Below are 20,422 nucleotides of genomic sequence, written 5' to 3' on the forward strand. Positions count from 1 at the left end.
TGGCATATAAATATCCTTCGCTTCTCAACCTTCATTTGAGTGTCACATGGTGCAATCAAATGACAAAGCCATCAAGATGAAGTCATGACACAGTAAATCAAGTGAAAATCAAGTGAATTTCGAGCTTTTACAGGCACACAAAAGGAAAAGGAACAAAATACTGATAGGGAGTAATAATCCTTTCTTTTTCAGATTATATAAACTTAATAGGATTTCGAATGCAATCACTGTCTAACCTAATGCTTTTAGAGACACAGAAGAGGATCTCATCAGATTGCGTCTGGACAGAATGATTCCCTCGTCTCCGCTTCTATACGCTTATCTCGCACATTTCCTGACCCCTTCGTCTCCGTCTCGAACGTCTTCCCCCTGTATTTACAGACAATAAAGAGACGGACGAATGTTTACTTTGTCATGGAGTGAGAAATGTACTTCCATTAAATCATTCAAGATCATTTAGGTCCCCATTGGCTCCTACTTGCACAATTCTGCTTTTTCTGTCTCGCTCCCAGCGTTCATTTGCACTTTGTCAAGGAAACAGACATTTTATGTCAAGATAAAGGGGAATTAAATTAATAAAGAAAATGCATGGTAGATTATCTTCAATTATGAATACTGCCAGAACAGGAGTATAAAAAATAGATATTCAAACCATCCTCTGCAGAGCAGAAATGAAATTAATTTATTGGTATGTACACAGTGTAAAATGTGTTAGTGTGTGCTCAGACTTCAAATATAGCATCTATAAGGCATAAATCATGTATCATTTATTTCATATCCAGGTAATGCTTATGCTAAATTCCCCAATGCATGAAATGTAGCTTTAGAATTTATTTATTAGCTTTGAGGTCTTATTTGCCTAAACATTGATCAAATTATTTGTATACACAACACACAAAGTCTTTCTCTTTCAAGAAAATTGACCAAAATACTGATGACTCATCTTGCACTCCAATAAAATTAATTTAATTGATCTGTGTAAAAATTATTATTTGTAAATAAAGAATATTTTCTGAATTTTATAAAAAAAAAAAAATACATTTGCAAATTATACATTATATTAATACATTTGAAAACCCAGATCATTAAATAAATCATTAATTTAAGAAAAATATTTTCCACATGCCAGTGTTTTAATTGTTAACTAAAATTAAAAATATTAAAAAATATTTTTCGATAATTGAAATAAAGCTGAAGTAAAATAAAATATAAATATTAGATGGAAAAATTTAACTTGAAAAACTTAAACTTAAAAAAACAAACAAAAATTAAAAAATGTTGACTTGGCAAATCAATAAGTTTAGCACATAACAAAATTACTAAACTTTAAACTAAAAAAAAAAATTAAAAATTAAAAAAAGCTCATTCAAAATATTAATAAAAAGAATATAAATAATACTAAAATAACACTGCCATTATTTCAGTATTATTATTACAGTGTTATTTTAGTATATTTATATACTATTTATTACTATTTTAAACAACTTACAAGAGTTCTGACTTCTTAAAGCATGAAGCCTACATCCCCCTACATCTTACTAGCAGAACTGCGCTCGTAAAGCCAATTCATGAGGCCTTTGGTTGGTTAGTTACAATTCCACACACACATTTCCTACAAAGTAATTTACAGTGTATTAATTGCAAGCACAGCCCCTCAGGTGCAGTCTTGGGTTAAGCGTATTCCTCAGGACACAGTCATGATCGAGCTGGATCATGAACTTGGTAACTTAGTGACTCTCTTGGTCTGCTTGGACTGTACCTGCAATGCTTGTGTTAGCAACAAACCTCCTAAACCATTAGTCTCCACCCCCGAAACCTGTCTGAAATTGAGTAGGACACCTAAGGGTGAAAAATCTTTTTCCAAGCCGTAACAGATGCTGCTTTGAAATCTCCATGTCGCAATTATTGTTCACCTGTCAACACGAAGTCAAGCCATAAATCATCTTTGTAATTATCAATTGATTAAAAAAAGCTATCTGACGGAGAAAGCGGCTCGCAGGCCTAATACATCAATTTTAATGACATTTCTTAATCCAAAAGACTTGGCAATCACCAGAGACCAATTACAGGCCATGAGATAGAGGCAAACCATTAATAACAAGAGTTAGCCTGTTTCGCCTCAACATCATTTGGAAAAAGGGCTTGCAGGGGTTCATTTAAAATTGACTGGTAATCCACAAGCATTATGATACGCTGAATCTAAGGGTGTGTTCACACTTGTAGATCAGTTCTCTTGGTTCTTTTGGTCCAGACCGGAAAAAGAAAATAATACATTTAGTCCTGGTTCGCTTAGCATTCTCATTGTCATTAACAGGGAGTCGGTCCTTCCTAACAGCTTCCACTTAAAGGATTAGTTCACTTTAAAATGAAAATTACCCCATGATTTACTCACCCTCAAGCCATCCTATAGACTTTCTTCTTTCAGACGAATACAATCGGAGTTATATTAATAAATACCCTGATGCTCCCAAGCTTTATAATGGCAGTGAACAGTAAACCACCTGTTTGAAGCTCAAGAAAGTGCATCCATCCATCATAAACATACTCCACATGGCTCTTGGGGGTTAATAAAGGCCTTCTGAATCGAAGCGATGCATTTGAGTAAGAAAAATATCCGTATTTAACACATTATAAAGTAAAATAACTAGCTTCTGGCTAAACGGGTCCTACTTGCGTCTAAAGCATAACTTACTGGTATTACGCTACGCCATGACGTACTACGCTACGTCCTATGTTATACGTCGCATATGTTGTGCTTTTATTATAACTCTGATTGTATTCGTCTGAAAGAAGATAGTCATATACACCTAGGATGGCTTGAGGGTGAGTAAATCATGGGGTTTTTCATTTTAAAGTGAACTAATCCTTTAAGACCAAACCTGAAGATACAAAACAAAAAAATGGCTATTATGACGTATATTTTGCGAAGGAACCGAGCATCCAAAACAATGCTGTGTGCTGGTCTAAACGCTCTCATTGTATGTGTGTACATATGATGGTATTTTTATCAGCTGAGAACTCATGAAGAGCTTTCAAAATGTGTAAAGGAGTCAAAACAGCACTGGGAATTCCTCTGTTTCAAAGAAACGAAGATCTGCTGCAAGGAGACGGCGTTTCTGACGCCTGTACCGAACTGTGATCCACAATGAAGCTCCTATGACGGAAAAAAAAAAATAGGTATGTTCGTGCATTCTGTCCTTTTTAGGGTCGCATCACGTCCTGTTTTTGGTTAATTTTGATGTCTTTGGTCCATGTTGCGTTCATATTTCAGTCAACCCGCACCAGAGTTGGGGGGGGTTCATTTATACCCTGGTCCTTGCAGTCGAAACACACAGAGTACCACCCCAAAGTCCCTAGTTCCTGAGGAAAGTTCCTGCAGTAGAAACACTTAACAGAGTATTCACATCAGAGCTCATTTTAATCTAACCAAACCTGCCAAGTGTGAACACACAAACTCATCTGACCATCATGATGTTCCACTTTCCAAGATTTAAGACTATGGTAGAAAGCCAATGGATCCATGAAGTGCAATTAAATGCACTACTATCACAGCTCAAGATTAGCATAGGAAGTCATTTATTTGAAATATTCAATAAACACCTAAAAGGCAAAACTAAATTAGGAGACTTTTTAAAACACTAGATTTGTCTGGACTCAATAAAATTACAAATTATTACCCAACTGTCCCTAGATACACTTCATGGCCAAGAGTATCCAGACACCCACTTCTAATTAACATGTTTTGTTAAGCCGATTAATTACAGTAAAGCCAAATCTTAATGCTATGACATACAATGACATTCTGTGGTAACCATTTGGAGAAGGTCCATTTATGTCCCCGGAGCACAGTGCGAGGTCGATACAGAAATATTTTATTGACTCTGTTGGGGGGGTAAACTTGACTTACCCACACAAAGCCCAGACCTGAACCCCACTGAACACATTTGGGATGAATTGGAACACTGACTGTGAGCCAGACCTCATCGCCCAACATCAATGCCTGATGCTCTTGTGTCTGAATACAAGCAAATCCCAGCAGTCATGTTCCAGTGGAAAGTTTTCCCAGAGGGAGTGGAAGCTGTTAGGAAGGACCGACTCCCTGTTAATGGCAGTGGGTTTGAAATTAAACCCTCAAGTATATACATACTGTTGCCCATTTAGTATGTATATATTTCCACAAAAATATTAAGCAGTACATGTGTTCTCAGCAACAATAATAATAATAAGAAGAAGAAGAAGAAGAAGAAATGTTTCTTGAGCAGCAAATCATCATATTAGAATAATTTCTGAAGGATCATGTGACACTGAAGACAGGAGTAATGATGCTGAAAATTCAGCTTTGATCACAGGAATAAATTGCATAATATAATATAATATAATATAATATAATTTAATATAATCAGCTGGTGTTTTGGTGATTTTTTTTGTGCAGACTAACTAACTATAAAATGTTCCAGTAATGTTTCACAAACACTAGGGCTGCAAGATTTATCGAAATATCGCAAATGTACATATCGCGATATGCATATCACAATGGCTATCTGAATGATTTTTTCTTGTTTGCATTAAATTTAAAATGACATTGTCAGATTTCTGACATTACTTCATGCTAAAACACTGCTGTTCACTTTCAGAGGTTGTAGTGATGCTTTCTTTTCCCAGAAAGAATTTGAAACATATATTTGTTATATAATTTTCAATTTTTAAATATATTTAAATATAATTTAAATTGAAGCTGCAGTCCATAACTTTTTTGTTAAAAATTATCCAAAATCAATTTTTGAGCAAGTACATAATCAGCCAGTGTTCAAAACTATCTCCTTACCTTAGCCCGATTCACAACAGTAAGCTTGTAATAATGTTTTATAATTCAGGTGCTACTGGTAGGTTTCCATGGGAAATTCGAGCATAACATTAACAATTTGAGAACAAAGTATAACAATAATAATAATAATTTGCACGGTTTGATGTGATATGAGCTAAGCGATCGTTAGATTTAATCACCATTGGTAGCGCGATTTATTGTAATGCTTTTTTCTCAGTTGGTCAGAACAAAAGTGGCAGATTTGTTACTTGTTCAGATGACATTTTCCGGTGAAAATTCTTATTTTGGAATACTTCCAAGTCTACAATCTGTGATTCCGAAGTACAGTATCCACCGGTGCGATGACCAACCACACATTCTCCTCAAAACATTAGATTCATCCGCGATGAGGAGCCGTGCCGATGCACAACCCACGTAAAGATGATAATTCCGCAAATAACTGTAATTGCAGGTTTCAAACAAAGATGGTGACAAAGAGGCAAAACTTACGGACTGATTTTACACACTTTACAGGCATCATATATTGCATATTGAATTAAGATATCGCATTTTCCTTCAATATCGTGCAGCCCTAACAAAGACAAAGTGTCACTTCTCAATCTTCATTTCAAACAAACACACTTTTCAAGCAAATAATTAAAAAAAAAAAAAAAAGGTTTTAAATGATAAATTGGTACCATTACGGTATCATAGAAAACAGTACCATTTTATAATTTAAAACCTTTTTTAATATTATGCTTGAAAAGTGTGCTTGTGCTGACCTTTAATAAATGTCATTATTTTGTTTGATATCTAATGCAAAGTGATTCTCATACTTTAATTTGTAGCATAAACCCAAACACTTTTTGTGGCCACTGATTACATTTTGCTTTGTATAATTATCAACAATCTTTTGATAAAGGCTTTCCCTGTGTCTTGGTTCTGAATTTCTCTTTCCTTTGAACCTTGGCATCACACAGGAGAGAAAATTATACTACTTTCACATGACACACGTTAGAGAACAGCTACTGCTGCCCGAATTCAGCCGAGGTTTCAACAGCGCAGCGGAAGTAAAAATTTCTACTGCACACAATCTCAAAGCAACTAATAACAGTGGACATTTGTTCATTTTTTCTTCATAATTGTGCTCCCTACCAGCTGCATTTCTTCTAAATGAAGGCTGCAACATGTAATTTCCTAAACCATATTATTCAAATACAGCATGACAGTGGCAGTTCCACCCCCAAAATGAGGTCCCTACCCGAATCATCTCACTTTCTCCAATTGTGCTTCTCTCCAACTGCGCTACTAATTTTTACTGAACTACATTTGGGAGGCACAAATTGTCTGTGACGCTTCCAAATTTATCATCAACGTTAATAGCATGCTGCATAATCCGCTTGGTACAAAAGGAAATCAGAGCAAAGTACCATGATCAAATTATTCAATTGTGAAAAGGGTCATAAATACTAGTTGTAAACAGGAACAAATGTACTATCTGCAATTTAAAGAAGCAGTTCAGCACTGTGAGCTAGTTAGCAAGAGCCCAGCAGTCATGATGCCATCTGCACTCTTAAGAGAAAAAGTTCAGAACCTTAAAGGGTTCTGTCAGGCGCTAGTTTTAATTAGAGATGCACCGATGTATCAGCCAATAATATGTATCGGTATTGTACAAAAACAGCTGATGATTAGGGCCGATTATATCCTGCCAATCAAAAGGGTGCAGAAAAACGTGTCAGACTGCAACTCATCCGGTATGAGCTGCAGTCTGACACGTTTTTCTGCACCTTTTTGTAAAGAAAATCACTCGTGCTGAATGTAGGGCAAGTTAACGTGACAATAACGCACAATAGCTACATGAAAGCAAGCTCTATTTGACCCTATGAATCACCCGTAGTTCAAACCAGGGTTGCCAGGTCAGCGTGCCTCCCATCCAATAATCGCAAATAGCTTTGTGCTTTGTTACTTTTGATAAGAAACAAAGTCTCATCTTTCATATTCTGCCCATTTTATCACGAAATTCAAACAATAAATGGCGTTTTGACGCTCTTAAATGTGACGTGACAGATCGCTAAAGTGCCTCAGTTCAAAAGGCAGCGGAGAACGCGAGTCTTATCTTCCACTTTAATACAAATTATATATCTCAAAAAACATGTATGAATATCAGAAGGTATGTTGAAAGATACAGTACAACTTACCGAAAGCCGAATCATGTCTCATGTTAAATGTCCGCTGCAACATCTTGTCCTTTTAACAGTTAAGGGGTTTTCCCATGACTGACAGCGCTAGTCAAAGCATTTGTCAGTTGCGTCTTATTCCGTGTTCACAACAATTCAGTCTTTTCAATGTAAAAGTCTTCGCTACTGACTGACACACTCATAAAGACAGTCTTTGCCGCCATCTAACGGCGTAATAATTTAACTTCTGTTGCTGTTCACGGTTAGGGACTGTTTTTTCTGGCGGAAGGAAGGCTTTTAGTAAGAGTTTACTTCATGAAAGTTGCATTGTTACATATTTTTGGCTTTAATATTTGTATTGTGTGGTAACCGTTTTATAAAAGCAATAAGGTACTCGAGACTAGTGCTGTATCGTGAATAAGTCACGGCTGAAGGGGTTGCAGGCACTCCACTTCGCGTCGTGCCTAACAACGCCCTTCAGCCGTGACTAAAGCCAGGTGCACACTGTGCGATTTATAATAGTCCTTTACGATTGTTGCTTCATGATCCTCATGTCACACTGTGGGATCTCAGCTGTCATTTATGTCAGACTGTAAGACAGTCAAGACAGATGCGAGCATGAAAACTTGTCCAGAGTATTACATCATCAACCCATACATGTTCGGTGACTGTGAGCTGCATTACACGCGGGACTGAAATGGTGGCTAACAAAGACATCTCTAGCGTTAATTTTGAACGTGGCTTGTCTTGAAAAACAAAGTCAATTTGACATTCGTCGTAGGAGAAGTCACAGTGCAGGACTGTGTGCCAAATCTTGTGACGCTGCCAGAATTTCGTCGGAGGTAAAATTTGATTGTAGCGGTCATTAATCGGCTGTCGGTGAACATGTCAAACTAGCGATCAAAGACTACAGATTTTAGCCTAGGATTATAGAAATCTTTTAGGATTCTCAAAATTTGTCTCAGACGACCAAATCGTGGCCAAAATTGCAAAGTGTGCACCTGCCTTTATTCACGATACAGTTAAAAATGAAAGTATTTCTCCTTATATAGAAACTTTTTGGCATATAAAGAGTTCTTTCAAATAGAGACAAATACACTAGGGTTCTTTATAGAACCCCATTGAACCTTGTTTTCTAAAAGTCCAGTTACACCCAGACAAAAGTTCGTATTATTAGAGGTGACAGGGAATAGGAACACCTCGTAGCGACCTCCAGCATCAGTGTGAACATGGCACGATGTAAACGCTTGACTCGTCTCTGCCCCTAAAACAAACCGCTGCACTCCAACTAAACTTTCGGAAGAAAGAAACTGCCTGAAGCAAATAATTCCATCACTGGATAAATGGATATCAGAGACATGAATACGATTACATCCCTTCTGAGGTGCGCTGATTGCTTTTGATGAAAGCGATGAAGGGTCTTTAATGACACGTCTGTAGCTGTACGATTGAGTCAGAAACCATCATTCCTGTAATCATTTCCCTTGGTGCACCCTGATGATTATACAAAAAACCATGCAGAAACTGATGGATTGGTTTTTATGTAGGACAACATGAAACAACATTTGCAATGTATTTAAGGGGATAGTTCTGCTATATTTTACTCACCATGCGACTTTCTTTTTTTGCATAGAACACAAAGTAAGATGTTTCACAGAATGTCCAAGCTGCTCTTTTTTCATACAGTATGATTGAATGGAGACTGGGGCTTTCAAACTCCAAAATGGACAAAAAAGCACCATAAAATTATCCACAAAAAGTCCATAAACTTATGAAATAGTCCACAAGAGTTGTGCAGTATATTCAAAGTCACTATCTAAGGTTTAAAATGGCAGATTTTCAGTAAATAATGACTTAAATCTCACATAAAGCTATCATGTTGACATCAGAAGAATGGCTTTTTTTGAAGAGCAACAGTGTGAATCAATTTCCACATTTGCATAGTAAAGAGTCACTTGGACATTTTACAAAACAAATCATTGTGTGTGCCAAAGAAGAAAGAAAATATACAGTTTTGGAACAACATCAGAGTGAGTAAATGAGGACAACATTTTCATATCTGGTTGAACTAACCCTTTTGAACTCCTGAATGTGTCTCTTCAAGCCACAGAGAGAGACAAAATTATGTCAATTATGGTGAATAATGAAAAACTTGCCTTTTTTACAATTTTATACAGCTTTTATACAACTTTCATTCTAAAAATAGTCACAAACTGACAGCCACATGGCAAGTCCCTTTAAGGCAAGTCCAGTTCACTCAGCTTTATAATTACATCATTTATTCACGACGGGACAGCAGGTTTAGAGAGCTTTAGTTAACGGTGGAAGCTAAACTGGTTCATATTAAACCATATGTTAATGTCCATGATGACCCCAGAGGGGCAGTATTTAGTGGCTAGTTTTCCAGCTAAGGCAGAATGGTCCACAGAGGCCAAGTGCATCTAGGAAAATCATAAATCATCTGCGCAGTTTTACACCTGAACTCTCTCTAATGCCCTAGATAGAGCCGCTATCCTTGAAGGCAGATTCAATTATTTACCCAGCAAATAAATTATTACATAATGCCCCAGCACGCACTGTCCCAGAGTACCGCATACTTCCCAGCGATGTCTGACAGTTTGTTTCCATCTGAAACATTTAGAGAGAAGAAATTATACTTGATAATAGGTACGTGATGGAATGAAAATAGAGGACGTAATGTTGATTATATTGAAGTCTAATAATACGGCGAGGACAGGGAGTGTGTTGAAGATCTGATGAAACGCGAAGCTGTCGGGTGCGAGAGGGATTTCGGAGCGGCCCGCTTAACCTACACCCTGCTGGGTATCAGTGCTGCTGGGAGGGGCTCCGTGTTACGCCTGGAGATTACAGGCTCTGATAAGCACTACATTCACTGGTCATTAAGCCAATGTACAACTGCTTTAATTCACCCTAGTGAGTCTATTTTTAAGCAAACACAGTTCTGATTTTGCCATGAAGTCATAGGTCTCAAATTAGGGAATGAGCTCACGTTTTTAGGACAAAAACTTAATATGAAAAAAAATGGACCTCAGTTATATCCTTAATAAGTGTCTTGGTTATGGTTCATAGTGCATCCTAATCTAAAGAAAAATCTTTCAGTCAAAAAATTATTTTTTAGCATTACAAAATATATACTACCCAACTAACTAACAAAAAAAAAATCACATATAATATAATTATTAGAGTAACTATTTATCAGTTTAATAATATATAATACGAATAATAAAAAATATAATAATAAAAATTTGAATTATATATATATACATACACATACACACACACACACATATATATATATTTGCATATAAGAATTAATACAGTAATTATTGATCAGTCTGATAATAAAATAAAATTAAAATTATTTTTATTAATATGAGCAATAATAAAATGAATAATAAAAAATATTATATTTTTTATGTTATATACACACACATATATATGTATATATACTGTATAATATAAAAAATATAATATTATATATATATATATATATATATATAAAATATACACACACACACACAATTTTGTGTGTATATATATATATTCCCCAACAAAATTGTGTGTGTGTGTGTGTATATATTATATATATATATATATATATATATATATATATATATATATATATATATATATATATATATATTATATTATATATATAAAAATATAAACCTGGCATGTAACTCTTCCCACGCTTGATCTAACTTATTTACTCACTTTAATTGAATTTACTTAATGAAAAAAAAATCACAACAGATTAAGTAAATTAAACAAATTAATTACTATTAAAGAAGTAATTAAATAAGTAATTAATTTCTTTTAGAAATTACTTTCTAAAAGAAAAGAAACAAGAAAACAGAAGAGGCAAAATACATATTTGACAAAATTAAAGTGCAACAGTTTTCATAATCTTTCATCAAAATTTAATGGGTCAGGTCCCTCTGATGTAAGTCTATGGGATTTAATCATCCACTTGGCAAAAATAGCAATTCAGATTGCCTACAAAAGTTACAGCACATCTCTTCTCAACAAACTACAGGATTTGAGGCATTATTCATGTCCGTAGATCAAGAGTGGGAAGAGTTACATGCCAGGTTTTATACTTAAGAGTTAGTTTGTTAAAATCCCTAACACTTATGAGCAATAGCAACCATTACTAAGCAAACACAACTTGTATCAAATCCCAAAGGATACGATGAATTCCCACGCAACATTATTTCCCATTAAATATGACTTTCCTTCAAAAATGTCACATCTCAGATGTTAAATGCATTGCCACTTTTAAATTAAAATGCAAATGCTGTTTCATGCAGTCGCTAATGTCTATGAATGTAAAATTTGATTTCAGAGTTCATCAGGGATCTGCCGCTGTTAAAAGCACTTTACAATCACCAATGCAACACGACCACGCTGAGTTTTCAGGCAAAATCCAGTTTCAAAACAGATGGAGAGAGAAAAGCTCTGAAGAGCTACAGCGTGGTGCGCTCAGAGCGGCGGGGGCTGAAGGTGACAGCTTGCGCAGGGTATGGATAGCGGACAACAGGCTCTAATGGCTCGTACGGCCTCTTAAGAGCTCAGAAACTGTGCAGTTCGCTCAAGGCCCTTTGCCCTCTACATTAGCAAGTATATTACTCCATTTGCTTTGGCTCTGAACTGAATATTCCGCATACTAATTCTCATCGCAGACTCTGACATTCACTCAGGCATGGATTCCCAACTGGCTTAAGTCCACAAATTATGAGGCAGTCTAACGTGGTTTCTCACTAATTTGACCTCTCTGTGCAGCCCAGTTGAGGTATTGCATTTGTCTTGTCAGCAGTTAGAGCTTGGTTTCCATCTCATCTGTTGGTTTTAGCCCGGTTAGGGCTGCCAGCGCATCCTCATGGGTTCAGTCTATATATGGCCTCAGAGTGCCAAGAGTCCTGCTGCATATTTACACGCTCCTGCAGCTCTCCATTCATCCACAGTGCCAAGGTTCAAACATGGCATCAATGGTATCAAGCTAGACTTTTCTAGTTGTAACTGACTGAATCAATTGGTTCTGATTTTTTTGTGCTCAATTTTTCAAGCACTTAAGGGGGCACATGTCAACTCAGACCTTTTAACCATTTTTAAATGCAACTCTAAAAAGGTTGCAATATTATTTAGTACAAGAAAAGAAAGCCTAAACTTTCTCTACTGTGGCAGAACTCATTCACATGTCTGTGTGTGTGTGTGTGTGTGTGTGTGTGTGTGTGTGTGTGTGTGTGTGTGTGTGTGTGTGTTTTCAGCATCATTACTCCAGTCTTCAGTGTCAAATGATCCAGAAATCATTCTATTATGCTGATTTGCTGCCTAAGACACTTTATTGAAAACAGTTGTGGAAATTGTGTTTTGTAACAATCTTTTTGTCACTTTTGATCATTTTAATGAATCCTTGCTGAATAAAAGTATTATTTTCTTTCAAAAGAAATTTTACTGACACCAAACTTGTGCATGTTACCACAATGAATGTAAACTGTACCACTAGAGCAACACATTGTGGAAAATAAAAAGTGTAAAAGTGTTAAAATGGTTTCAAATTTTGCCATTTGTGTCGCTCTCCAAAAATAATGTGAATAAATAAACAGTGCTGGGTAGATTTACTTACAAATTCCATTACTGATTTCAAATTACATGATGAAAATTGAAATTAGTTACAAAATCTATTATTTACACATTTTAGGTAATATAATCGGACTACTTTTTGATTACTTTTAGATTACTTTTGACCTAACTCAACTTATCACATTGATTTGAATAGGATAATCTTGTACCATATTGACATAAAAATAATATACAGAGAAAGAAAATATATTCCATTTCTTGTTATGTACATCATGAAGTTGATTAAACATTACATATTAAGTTTATAAAGCTATTAATGTAATCATAACAATGTCAAATTAAAATAAATTATTTTAAAATAAACACACTACAACACAAAAATAAAACAAAAAGACCATTGTGCCATTGTGTGAACAACATGTAATCATTTGATCAATAAAAAGTAACTGTAATCTGATTATGAGTATCCAGTAATCCAGATTACATATAATCAGAGACCTACCCAGCACTGTAAATAAATACATATAAAAGTGCATGAAAGCTCAGGAGAAAAAAAAAAAAAAAACACGCTGGTATCTTAAAGGGTTAGTTCAACCAAAAATAAAAATAATGTCATTTATTACTCACCCTCATGTCGTTCTACACCCGTAAGACCTTCGTTCATCTTCAGAACATATTTTTTATTAAATCCGATGGCTCAGTGAGGCCTCCATAGCCAGCAATGCCACTGAAAATTTCAAGATCCATAAAGGTACGAAAAACATATTTAAATCAGTTCATGTGAGTACAGTGCTTCAATATGAATATTATAAAGCGACAAGAATACTTTTGGTGCGCCAAAAAAAACAAAATAACGATTTATATAGTGATGGCCGATTTCAAAATACTGCTTCATGAAGCTTTGGAGCATTATGAATCAGCGTGTCGAATCAGCGGTTTGGAGCGCCAAAGTCATGTGATTTCAGCAGTTTGGTGGTTTGACACGCGATCCAAATCATGATTCGATACGCTGATTCATAACACTCCGAAGCTTCATGAAGCAGTATTTTGAATGTTTTGAAATCGGCCATCACTATATAAGGCATTATTTTGTTTTTTTTGGCGCACCAAAAATATTCTCGTCGCTTTATAATATTAATATTGAACTACTGTACTCACATGAACTGATTTAAATATGTTTTTAGTACATTAATGGATCTTGAGAGAGGAAATGTCCTTGCTGGCTATGGAGGCCTCACTGAGCCATCGGATTTCAACAAAAATATCTTAATTTGTGTTCCAAAGATTAACGAAGGTCTTACGGGTGTGGAACGCCATGAGGGTGAGTAATAAATGACATTATTTTCATTTTTGGGTGAACGAACCCTTTAATATGAGGAGAGTTCTCCGCATGAAAGACCCGAGACTGCAGATCAACGTACTACTGCATTTCTCTCTGATACAGTAGGAAATTAAATGAAATGAAATGTGGAGGATTTTAACTGTGACAATATGATTAACAGGCCAGTTTACGGTGACAGGATGTTTCAACCGTTAAAGACGCAATTGTATGACATGATAGTATGTCCCAAAGCTTGTCTACTCTTTTGCTACACACTCAAAAGTATGTACTTTTTCTTCACAAAAAGAGAACATACTTTTAGGGCATAGTATAAGTAGGCGAGTTGGGATGCAGCATGAGTATCAAGTGCTGAAGAAGCGTTTCTGACACATGCTGTAAGCGGTAAACCAATCACAACAGACTGGGACATCTGACCAATCAGAGCAGAGTAGGCTTGCGGAAAGGAGGGGTTTAGAGAAATTTAATCTCCATATGAACCATTTTCAGACTCTTTGAGAAATGATGTGCAATGTATATTATGAGAAAATGAAAGATTGGATGCATGTAAACCTATTGTAGGAGACATTTAAAACAAAATTAGGAAATAGCATAATAGGGGCACTTTAAAGAAACATTCTGATTGGCTTTAAAAAAGCACAAGCTGCTCCCTTGATTTTTTTTTTTCCCCATTTATAGAGTGTAAAGCTGTAAGAGAGAAAGGTGTGATTCTCAGCACACTATTTCAATGAAATCTGTCAGATAGTAGGGACATTTTATGCACAGTATTTAAAAAAAAAAAAAAAACATTTCTGACCTTTCCCCCATAGCAGAAAAACCATTTAAGGTGTTTACATGACCTCACATGTCGTTGACTTAATAAGATTTAATATCACGGATCCAAACTCGCTGATTAGGCAACCTACAAAAACAACTTCTTTCTTCTGCAGCACCGTAACTGGCCACCAAACTCAACAACATTTGCATCTAGTCATTTATTTGACTAACACATCTGTCATTTGGTTTAGCAGCCATTAGCAAATTTGAGACAAAACATTCAATGCAGACAGGTAATTTATCAAAGCACAAACAACACCTCAAGCCCAACTAATTAATAAAGATTTTGCCTTGGCAGCGCAAGATGAAAATAATGTGACGAATGACATACATGACAGATGTCGCCTACAATACTGCAGCCGTGAAATTGACACAGACTAGATCTTCTAAATTAGGAACTGCTTTCATTACTTGAGCACAATTCACAACCTTAAATAGACCGATGATATACAAAGAACAAAATCAAACACTGCTCTCAAGTCTGTACAATGTTTGGCATAAACAGCAAATGTCACATCAATATCAACCACTGCATGCTTATTTTTATATTACGAACATGGATGACACAGAACTGCTGCCCAGATTGTTTTATATAAACATTAGCCTACATTTTCCAGCAGGTTCGCCTAAGGTCAGAAGAGATAATGCATCACGGAAGACAGGCACGCTAAAAGATGTGGGAAATTATGCAACGAAGCACCAGGTGAACGGTCCTCGGCTCTCAAGAAATCAAGCATTCATGCACTCAATCCGAAATTAAATCCATTGAGCTTTATAACCGTAACCTCACCTGCATCAGCCTTCCTATTCCGCTCCTCTAGACTCATAACAACATACCCAGAAGGTATCCTCATCCTGAAAATAATAAAACCGCCTTGCTTTCTAAAAAGAAATTCTCATTTTTTGTCATCTCAGTCTTTAAAAAGCTGCAGAAATCCATCCCTGCTCAAATGTTCTACAATTCTGAAAACATATTAAATGAAAAACCTCTTATTCTTTGTTCTTCCTTTTGTACTTGGTTTCAAAACATATTGATTTTTGACCGGAGGATGATGGACTAATATGACCAGCACCACAACACTCCCTCAGAACAGTGCAAAAGTGGACCAACCAGTCCAATCTTGAAAGCATTCACCTATATTTCTCCAATCATTGGTACTACTGGAAGTGTCAAAACATTGAGGAGATGTGTGTGTGTGCAACTGCTCAGCCCCGTTCCAGAGCGTCCGAACTGTAAGCCTTTAATCCGGGGCATGTTCTAAGCTGCTACCTGATACATTTGCCAATGTTATCAATGTCTGCGTCTGCGAACATGACAGCACTGCTATTCCACCGAGACCCACGGCTGTTGCGACGGAATCTGCACTTCTGTGTGTGCAAGAGAACACATGCATGGCATGACACGGATTATCCCGACGGCACATGGGAAAACGACGCAGTCGAGTGTTATGTGTGTAGTGACGTGTGAAATATGTTTATATTGACAGACAGCTGACCTCCGAGATAACACTGAACATGCAATCGATTCTACTATCTGTAATAGTCCCATAATATTGCCTGGTAGGGGTCAATTCGGATTGCATTTGTTTACTTAATGCAAAAAAAAAAAAATTATCAGAACACAATGTTATTGTATCCACAATAGCCTACGGGTTCAACAAAACCTTCCTACTGTAACAGCTGTAACAGTATGATATTGTACCAATCAATAAGGACATGCATGGGAAAAAAACTCAATTCGGGTCTCCTGGAGATCTACTGTCCTGCAGAGTTTAGTACGAACTCTTTTCCAAGGGTTTTCAAAGGTCCGGAATGTAAAAAGGTTCTGTACGGGGTCCTCTGGCTTATACGTAAAACATATCATTTTTGCATTTCAGTCCATATCATTTCTGTCATTTTTTTTATTCTATTAATATTTAAGTATTTAAGTGTGTGTGTTTATATATTATATTGAGATTTATACATCATCTGAAAGCTAAATAAGCTTTCCATTGATGTATGGTTTGTTAGGATAGGACATCTGTGAGTGCAAAAAAATCAAAATATTGAGAAAATCGCCTTTAAATTTGTTTAAATTAAGTCCTTAGCAATGCATATCCACTTACAAAAATACATTTTTGATATATTTACGGTAGGAAATTTACAAGATATCTTCATGGAACATGATCTTTTCCTAATATCCTTATGATTTTTGGCATAAAAGAAAAATTGATAATTTTGACCCATACTATGTATTGTTGGCTATTGCTACAAATATGCGACTTATGTATATGTATTATATATATATTAGTTTTAATTAAAATAAATATATAATCTTTGGTTGCTTCGGTTGATCTTTAAGAGTGTAAAACAAATCATTAAGCAAACATAAATCTCTACTGTCAAACTATATAGTGAAAAGAAGGTTTTTTTTTTTTTTTTTCAATTAACTACATGTACATCAACACTGATTTAGTTGTTAAAGTAATCCATTAAGTCATGAAATAAAAATAACTGGCCATTTATGTATTTATAGCATAAAATATATAAAAGGTTGACAACCCCTTCTGTAAACAAACACCTGAACCAGGTGGTCAATGGTTGTGTCTCCAAATCTAGTGGGCTATCTACCTAGACAGGGCATTTACCATTTTAATCTAGATATATTGACAATAAAATGCAGTCTAGATAGGTTTGGAGAATCAACCATGGACTTTTTGGTTCACTTAAGGGTACAACTAAACTAAACTCTCCATGCAGGTAGATCTCCAGGGTCTCGGGCCAAATGGCAAATCACAAGTATTTGCAGTATCCAGGACTACAGCATCTTCCATGTTGTCCAAGTGACCCAATCCAGCGGTTGCTATTAAATCCCACCAGGAAGTTTTTTCCACATCCAGTTGAAGAGGACATCGTACACAAACACCTTCACCATACGCGCGCAAGTGGCATGTGACGATCTGCCACCAGAACGCGCACGTGACATAATAGTGCTCAATGCAATAATAATGTACAGTTGCCATCCCCGACATCATCATCATCATCATCATCTTTATCTCCAGCCTCACCTCCAGATCGAGTTGCCCAGTGATGCCAGGCGTCTGTCCTTGTTTCTCAGATCGTTGTTCCTCAAGCACTGGTGGTTGATTCATCGCATAGCGCTATAAAGTGTGTTGTGTTCTCTCGCATCTGTAGCAGGTGTCTTTCTCCCTCTTTGTGCGCTGTAATGAGTTGGTCCGGGGAGTTGACAGATGCTGTTCGCACACAGAGACGGAGACGCGAGTGAATGCTGCTCCGGTCTCTCCCAGCTGATACTTTACTCCACATAAGCGCCTCCCACTTACAGCGCCATGAGCTCTGTGTGCGAGTTTGGGCGAGAACCGGCGGCACCTACTGGCGAAACGTGGAGATGCAGCAAAATAACTAAAATAACTCATCTGACACAAGGCCTATTACACTTTACTTACGTTAAAATGAATAAACTGTATACAATATGCAGGGGGAAACTACAAAAAAAAACCCCTCATATTTCACGTGGGTTTTATAAAAAAGCAAAAATGAAAACAAAAGTCATATACAATATGAATAACCTGTGAATAACTAGATATACGCTACAATTCATAGGTTTGAGGACACTAAGATTTTATTTTGTTTTTTTTAATTAATACTTTTATTCAGTATGAATGCATTAAATTGACCAAAAGTGATATTAAATGTTACAAAAGATTTCGATTTCACCTTCTATTCATCACAAAAATGTTTTCACATTGATAATAATAAGAAATGTTTCTTGAGCAGCAAATCAGCATATTAGAATGATTTCTAAAGGATCATGTGACTCTGAAGACTGGAGTAATGATGCTGACAATTCAGCTTTGCATTACAAGAATAAATGACATTTAAAACATATTCAAACAGAAGAAACCAGTTATTTTAAATAGTAATAATATTCACAATATTACTGTTTTTACTGTGCCAAATAAATGCAGTCTTAGTGAGCAGAAGAGACTTACAAAAACATTTTAAAAATGTAATTTAATAAATGAGAAATGTCTAAACCTCAGCTTTGCCATAACCAACAATTTCTTTTCTTTTTTGATATTTTAATGTGGTCAAATTCTGTTGTAAGCCATGCAAAATGTGTTTTTAATATAAATTCTGTGACTCGAGGTGGTTGTAGGTTCAAATCCCCCAAGCTGTGATCAATAACATTCTGCCAATGGGCACATTTGCACTGTTAATTTCAGTGAGCATGTTCCCTTTGGAAAATGCTGGTTGATGTTGTGTATGCATCATCAAATAAACCAATGAAACCGTTAGTAGCTGGAGGGTATGTTTAAACCCCCCACATTCTCCAGGTTTGTTGACCGAACCCAGGGGTATGAATCCGCACTGATATCTGCTGATTTTTCTTTAAAGTGGCAATTGGATCCTACATATATAATACATCGCGAACGTTTAAAAATTGAAGGTTCTCTCTCATTAATAATAAATCACAACTAGTGTGTCAAAGGTCGTCGGTTCTCTGATTCGCTCCCTGTCATGTATGCACAGCCACTGTCTTAACAGCACGCCTGCAATTTATGGATATGTATGCAGCTCTGTTTGAGCAGGAATAGCTCCAGGGCCACAGCGCAACAGCGCACTTCGTTGGGATCCACTGGACCTGAACGTGTTTTTCCGACCACCGCTGCTTGAGTTTGGAGGCCTCAGCACGTAACGCGTCATTGCCACCGGTCATGCGTGTAGCTTCATTTTCTTGTTTTTCCAACAACATGCATTTAGGACTTTGGTTCTGTGATTTGTTAGGTCTGATGTGAGGCCCGTTCACACCAAGAACAATAACTACAAAGATAACTGAGACGATAATTAGCGTTAACACCAGCAGACGATATAGTTCTGTTTATTTTAAGCACACGCTGGCTGCTGATATGTCATCTGCCGCTTTAAATGCTCACACTTTTAAAGGGATAGTTCACCCAAAAAATGAAAATTCTGTCATTAATTACTCACCCTCATGTCGTTCCAAACCTGTAAGACTTCGTTCATCTTCAGAACACAAATTAAGGTATTTTTGATGACATCTGAGAGGTATATGACTCGTCCATAGAGAGCAATTTAACCACCACTTTCAAGGTCCAGAAAGATACTAAAGACGTTGTTAAAACAGTCGATAACTGCAGTGGTTCAACCTTAAAGGGAACCCCTGGTGGTAAGACTTGTATGGCTTAATATAATGTAAATGATGTCTCTTACTGAAATATGTGGTAGAAAACCCATTAAAGATTTACGTTATTTAAAAAATCCATGACATATTTGGACTGATTTGGACAATGGGCTGCGCCATTTTGTTTAGGTGCACAGTGTATTCTATGTCGATGACGTCAAATGGTTGCACTCACTGAGCAACTGACACTGTCCTATTGCTATTTTTACCGCAACACAACTTGGAATATAATATACGATGCCACATTGTGCAGCTTTTGGTTGTAATTTCCAGTCGATGAGCCACAAGAGAAGCGATGTAAGCCTTTACTGCTTTACAAGCGATAAGAGGAGAAAAGAATGGGAAGTTGTGAAGAATGTGGACAAATAAAACTTCGTCTTTGTTCTCTTCACTTTAGCCCTGATGCCTTTGAGGCTTTTAGTAGACCACAGCTAAAAGAGCTTACGGTTGCTGATGGATATAAGTGTATGCTTTAA

The 20,422-nt window shown here is 36.4% G+C and overlaps 1 protein-coding gene across 1 annotated transcript in view; it reads right to left on the reverse strand.

The window, feature by feature from the left end:
• Positions 1-18,026, reverse strand: part of LOC127502513 (kelch-like protein 29) — a 269,801-nt gene extending 251,775 nt beyond the window's left edge. The window contains 1 exon segment of the mRNA XM_051875482.1: positions 17,788-18,026. The gene's annotated coding sequence lies outside the window, so the exon portion shown is untranslated.
• Positions 18,027-20,422: the final 2,396 nt, after the last annotated feature.

Source organism: Ctenopharyngodon idella, chromosome 20, assembly GCF_019924925.1.
Source record: "Ctenopharyngodon idella isolate HZGC_01 chromosome 20, HZGC01, whole genome shotgun sequence".
Lineage (NCBI taxonomy): Eukaryota > Metazoa > Chordata > Actinopteri > Cypriniformes > Xenocyprididae > Ctenopharyngodon > Ctenopharyngodon idella.